The 6,000-nt window shown below is 52.7% G+C and overlaps 1 protein-coding gene across 3 annotated transcripts in view; it reads left to right on the top strand.

Moving 5' to 3' along the window:
- The first annotated feature begins 243 nt into the window (after window positions 1–243).
- ADCY7 (adenylate cyclase 7) overlaps window positions 244–6,000 on the top strand; it is a 61,751-nt gene continuing 55,994 nt past the window's right edge. Inside the window, exon 1 of one of the 3 annotated variants that reach the window (XM_064489179.1) lies at window positions 244–379. The gene's annotated coding sequence lies outside the window, so the exon portion shown is untranslated. Of the gene's footprint in view, window positions 380–879; window positions 958–6,000 lie in introns of those variants that run through there. The other 2 variants (XM_064489178.1, XM_064489177.1) reach the window with 2 other exon arrangements.

Below are 6,000 nucleotides of genomic sequence, written 5' to 3'. Positions count from 1 at the left end.
GAGAAACTCAGAAAGGTCTATGAGTAAAAGGCCCTCCTGGTCTTGATTACCTCTTCAGTCAGCCTCCTTTGTCCCTCCCAGCGGTGACTCAGAGGAGTGCTTTCTTGCTTTCCCAGCCTGGGTGCCTCGGAAACAGGACAGATTTTTTTTTTTTTTTTTTTTTTTTTTTGCTGCCAACTCGGGCCCCACCCTGGCTTTAGGCAGCAGTGAGTGGGGTCAAGACGAGGTTACGACACCTACTTTCTGAGGACAACTACTTTCTGAGGCGGGCTTGGTCTTCCTGGTGCCAGAGAAGACACCAAGAAAGGCCCGACTCCGGCGGGTGCTGGGGTGGCTCCCACCTCTGGACCACCTAGGAGTTTAAGGCCCGAGTGAGACAGTAGGTTTCGACTTCTTCAGTTTCCCTCATCTTTGCAGGAGGGCACTAGATCTCAGTCTGGGGATCCTTCTAGAAACGGGCGTTGCTGGCAGGGGTGGGGTGGGAATCTGGAGCAGAAACAGCTGAAAGAGTTTGCTAGAAAGTGTTTCCCTCTGGGGGTGGGGCTGCACCTGGCTCGTCCGAACACGTGCGTGACTTTGAAGAAGAAAGTGTGTTTTTAAAAGGCTTTATTTCCTGCTCACGTTCCAATAAGATGCCTGGCCGTTCGCTTTCACAGCCGCGCTGGGAGGCGGGCGGCGGCGGTGGGATGTTTGTGCGTTTCCAGCGTTTCTAGAGAAAACCGAGCAGGGTGGCGGCACGCGGCGCCTGAACCGGGGCCGAGGCGTCGGGCCGCTCTCCCTCCCCGCCGCGGGGCTCGGGGCTGGGCCTGGCGGCCAGCGGGGGGCGCCTGCGGCCGCTCCACCGTCCCCGCCCGCACAGCGGGATCCCGCCCGCGGCCGCGCGGCTACTCGGGCGGCGGCGGCGGCGGTGGCGGCAGCCGGAGCGGGAGCGGAGCTGAGCGGCGGCGGCGGCGGCAGGTGAGCGCGGCGCGGGCGGGGAGCGGCGCGGCGGGCCGGCCAGGCGGAGGGGGCGCGCGCCTCACTTCGGGGCCCGGGGACTCGCCCGCCGGCCGGGTCCTTCCTCGTCTTGCGCCCGGCCGGCCGCACCCGGGCGGAGGGGTGGGTGTGAGTTGGGCGGCTGCAGGCGGGCAACTCACTCGGCCTGCCTTCCCTGGCCCCGGGAGCGGCGGAGAGGTGCGGGGCCCACCGACCCCCCACGCCAGGCCCGCGGAGCCGCCCTTTCCCCGCCCCCTTTCCCGGTCTTGCTCTTTCTCCGGCCGAAGCTTGCGGTTGGTCTTCTCAGATGTCCCCTTTCTCAGGCACTGCGAAGGAGGTGGGGGGGTGGGGCAGTTCACAGGCAGGACCCCAGCTGGCAGGGACTGGGGCCCAACCCCACTTTCCGGATGACAAGACTGAGACCAGCCAGGGACGTGGCTCTGTGCCCTCCTGGGCCCGGCACCCCCGGACCACCCTGTTGGAGCGCCCATTGGTTTATGACGCTAAAGAGGGGCTGGTTTGTAAGGTTTTCCAGACTCTGGCAAGGCAGGGGCCTCTGGAGGGTCAGTATATCCTGTTTAAAGTGAAAAATAACTCAAAGGGAGAGCACTCAGTTGAAGGCAAGACTAGGGTTCAGGTTTGGAAGCAGTCCAACCACAGCCAACAGTGAGCAGCACCCTTCACCAGCTTAGGGGGGTCGTTATGTGGATGGGAGAGCCGGCAAGGCATTTGCTCCGACTTGGATCCCCAGTGGGGAAATTCTGAAACCTAACCATTCAATTGAAGGAGATGGGCAGTGGTGGTAACCCACCCTGGTTGGGGGCCAGATAGATGCCGGAGTCTTTCTCAGTGTGGCCTGGAGTTGTTCTCTCTTTTGTTTTATATCTTGGGTCCTCTCCCTCAAAGGCTAAGAACTCGTTCTTTCTGAGTCCCAGAGCCAAAGTTGGAAAATGAGAGTTTGGGGCCCTGTTCTTAGAAGTGGAGCCTTTAAGATGAGGACCACAGATGCCTTTGGTGGTTGGGCTGTGCTTGGAGTGACCAGATCTGAACTGGCTTTAGGTTCAGGGCCCTCATCACTTCCTGAAGCCCCCCTCAGATCTGATCCAGGATGCTGCTCAACAGAAGTATGAATGAATGAATCAGTGGATGACCAGCTGGACCACAGGGGTCTCAGGGTATGAGAGTGAGGGGGCTTGGCAGGCTGGGGCTTTGGGCTCTGAGATGAGAGCCTCTAGTATTGTCACTGCTTTCACACGTGGGCAGATGCCCTCATAGGAGAGGGGAGCATGTCTGCTGTGGACCTGGAACTCTGGGGACAAACCCTCAGTGTAGTGAGGAGGTCCCACCCAAGTGGCCAAGCTGGGCCTGTGAGGCAGAGATGGGTTCACAGGGAGCTTTTTGGAGCTGCCTCCCCCAGTGCTGAAATTTCAGGATCTTCAGACAGCAGGTCTCCTTCCTCAGCCCTTGCTGCTCTCAGGCTTTCGAGAGAGATTGCTCTTGGCCTTTAATGGAGGAAGGCAAGGAGAGGTGGGAGAGCTCCAGTTTCTGAGGTCAGATGGCTTATAAAGCTGTGGCATGTTCCTTGTATCGTTCAATCCTGTGAGTTAGGGCTGGAATGATCAGCACCATTCTGGGTGGGAAAAGCTGAAGTCATCAAAGGTCTCATAGCAAGTTAGGCCTGGAGCTGAGACTAGGGTCTGGGCTCCTGGTCTTCCCATCCTGTTCTGGTCTGGTTCTGGTAGAGTCCGTTTGAGTACACATCGGGAGCCTGATCCCACCCCAGCAGGCAGTCTCAAGAGGGCCCGTTAGATCCCCCTCAAGGACAGAACATACTGCCTTCCTGCCAACCTGTCCGCTCTCCCTTCCTCCTATTCCTACCCCATACCCGGGGATGCTCTGGGGCTTTGCTATGGACCCCATCTCTTGGAGCCCCTTCTTCTGTAGCTGGGCTCAACTGGACTGCTAGTTTGAGGATAATGGCTTATGTTGATTCCGTGGCCCACTCCAGCAAGGGTGCCTGGAATGGCCTGCCTGGGCAGGAGGCAGAGAAACAAGATAGGCGTGGTCCCTGCCCTCATAAGCCCACTGGCCAAAAGGGGTCATGGAGTGATTACACCTTGAACCCAAATACCTGTAAAGAGAGACTCACACAACAGGCAGGCCAGTCTGTGCACTGGGAACTGGAAGGATTGACAAGAGGGGTCTTCATTGGGATATCTTTGGGGGAGTTTGTTGATAGATAATTTTCTTATTTATTCATGCTTTCTGTATTTTCAAAATTGTCTACAATGAAGAAGAAAAGCAAAACTATTCCTTTTTTTATTGTTTTGGGAAACTTTCAAGAGCTGTTCTGCTTCTGAAAGTTGGAATTGGGTTTGCAGGTGAGGTCTGGAAACTTCTGAATTTAATAGGGCTTCCAACAGGAATGTCCCAGGATTTGGAGATATTTTAGCACAGATTAGCCTCAAAACCCAACAGAAGGGCCCGGAACTCATTTGACATTCTGATTGATCTGTTGCAAAGCTTCTTGCTGGCAGTGGCGCCTTTTCCCATGTGAGTTTGCTGGTATCTGGGTCTCATGACTGAGTGTTGGAGAGCTATCTGATGGGCCTGGCTGGTGGGTGGACTCCTGTCCAGGGGTGATGGTGCCCTCTCTTGGGAGAGACACCAGGCCAGGGGTGATGGAGGCAAGGTCGGTGGCAGCTTCCAGGACCTGAGCCACATCCATCTGGGAACCAAAAAGAGTGGTTTTCTAAGCTGATGCTGCCTGGCCTAGGTTGGAATTGGGGTTAGGGGTTTCAGGCCCCAGAGGAGTGGATGACTCCACATTCCTATGGGTCCTCACTGACAAAGCTGAGTCTGTGGAATTAGCCCACAGCCTGCTGCCGCTCTTTGCTCGTACCACAGGCTGAGTGATGCTCTCCAGAACTGAGTGCTTTCTGCTCCCTGCTGTGAGAAGTCAGCTCCCACCTGCAGCCCTTGCTGTTCCATCTTCTTGTAAACTCCTCCCTCCAATGCAACCCTGTCATGTCTGTTAGAAAGTGCTCAGCCCCCTTTTGGACAACTGACCTCAGGGGTCCCCTTCAGTCCTGGTGATCTGTGGGTCAGGGACATGGCCTTGGGGGCCTTTTGGCTTCAGTCTCTGTCTCTGGGGTATTTGCTTTCCTTTGATTTTTGGACATGAGTATTGGAGCCTGGGCTGTCACTTTAAGTGGGGAAAAAGTAAGTCAGGAGCTGTGGTTCTAACCGCCCAACCCCCTCAGCTCTCCACTGCCCTGCTTGTATAGAGGGGCCTAAATGAGGCCCTGCAGGGTAGGGAGGCGGACATTATGCTAGGGCCACTGCCAGGTGCAGGGACCTGGTGACAAGAGGTCCAGCCAGTATGTGCATAGGAGGCCACTCTTTCAGTTAATGACCACCTGTTGAGTGAGGTGGCTATGAGCAGTCATCTACATGTTTGCAGAGGGAGCCACTGTTTTTAATTATTAACAACAAAGGCTATTATTTGCAAGCTTTTAAGCCTGGAGGACAAGAACACAGGCTCCGGAGGGAACCCCCTGGGCTTGAGTCCCAGCTCAACATTTCCTAGCTGTGTGACTTCAGGCAGGTACTTCAACCTCTCTGAGCTTCACTTTCTTATCTATAAAATGGAGACAGTGGGAATAGTTGCCTCAAAAGCCAAGGAATAGTTCCAATTAATAGAGTGACATGATAACCAAATGCAGTATGTGAACCTGGGCTGAAAAAAAATGTATGAAAGACAATATTAGGGCAGTTGATGAAGTTGGATATGGATTATAGATTAAAGTAGTGTGTCAATATTAAATGACCTATAAATGTTTAAATGGGTCCTTGTTCTTAGGAAATAAGTACTGAAGTATTTAGGGGTAGAGGGGCACAGTATAAGCAAACCACTCTCAGGCAATAAAGAGAAACGGATATATAGACAGATAGTAAAGAAAGTGAGACAAAATGGTACAAACAGGCAAATCTGCATTAAAAGTATAGGAGGGTTTTTTGTACTTTTCTTGTAACATTTCTGAAAGTCTGAAACTATTTAAAAATACAAAGGTAAAAACATGCCCATCTAATAGGATGAATGAAATAACATTAACTCTTGTTACTTAGAACAGAGCCTGGCACTCAGCGGACATTAGCTGCTACTGTTACTGTTGCTTTTTATGACCATTAATATGGGCGAAGTGTTATCTTATCTCATTGTTAAAATACCCAGTGTTAATCTCCACTTTACAGACAACAGTGGAAGCTCAAAGAGATTGAGTGGTTTGCTCACGGCCATGGAGTAGTGAGTTTAGAACACTGATAGGAGAACTGCTTAAATTTTATTTTGGATTAATTGCTAGCATCTGAAACCAGGAGATTTTACATAAAAGCCCAGATTTCTTTTTTTTTTTTTTTAAGAGATATATGTGTGTGTGTGTGTATACAATTTTTTCAGATTCTTCCACATTATAGTTTATTGAAGGTGTTGAATATAGTTCCCTGTGTTATACAGTGAATCCTTGTTGTTTATTTTATATATGGTGGTGTGGATTTCTTAATCCCATATTCCTCATTTGTCCCTCCCCCGGCTGCCCTTTTCCCCTTTGGTAACCGTAAGTTTATTTTCTACGTCTGTGAGTCTGTTTCCGTAAGAACTCAGCTTTCTGATTTCCTTTGATAACTCAGAAGGCCTGCAACACTGGCCACATCCCTTCGCGGCAGTTATGGGCTGAATCTGGGCAGCAGCTCCTCTTTACACAGGGCTTGGGCCTCCAGTTTGCCCCTGTCCCCACCCATCCAGCCAGCCTCACTGGTTGATGTCCTGTCTGGCCTCTGGGGGTCAGGGTTTGTCGTCCTGGGGGAGTGCCATGGTACATCTGACCCCAGGGTCCCTGGCCCCAAGGCTTGGGTTCTTCCCCTCCTCCCACGTTCACCTTGGGTTCTCTGCTCCCCAACGCACTCCTCCGTCCAGAAGGTGCTGTGTTGTACCTCCTTTGATCGATCTATACTGGAGTACCTACG

Source organism: Camelus dromedarius, chromosome 9, assembly GCF_036321535.1.
Source record: "Camelus dromedarius isolate mCamDro1 chromosome 9, mCamDro1.pat, whole genome shotgun sequence".
Taxonomy (NCBI): domain Eukaryota; kingdom Metazoa; phylum Chordata; class Mammalia; order Artiodactyla; family Camelidae; genus Camelus; species Camelus dromedarius.
This window is presented reverse-complemented; position numbering and strand designations above follow the sequence as displayed.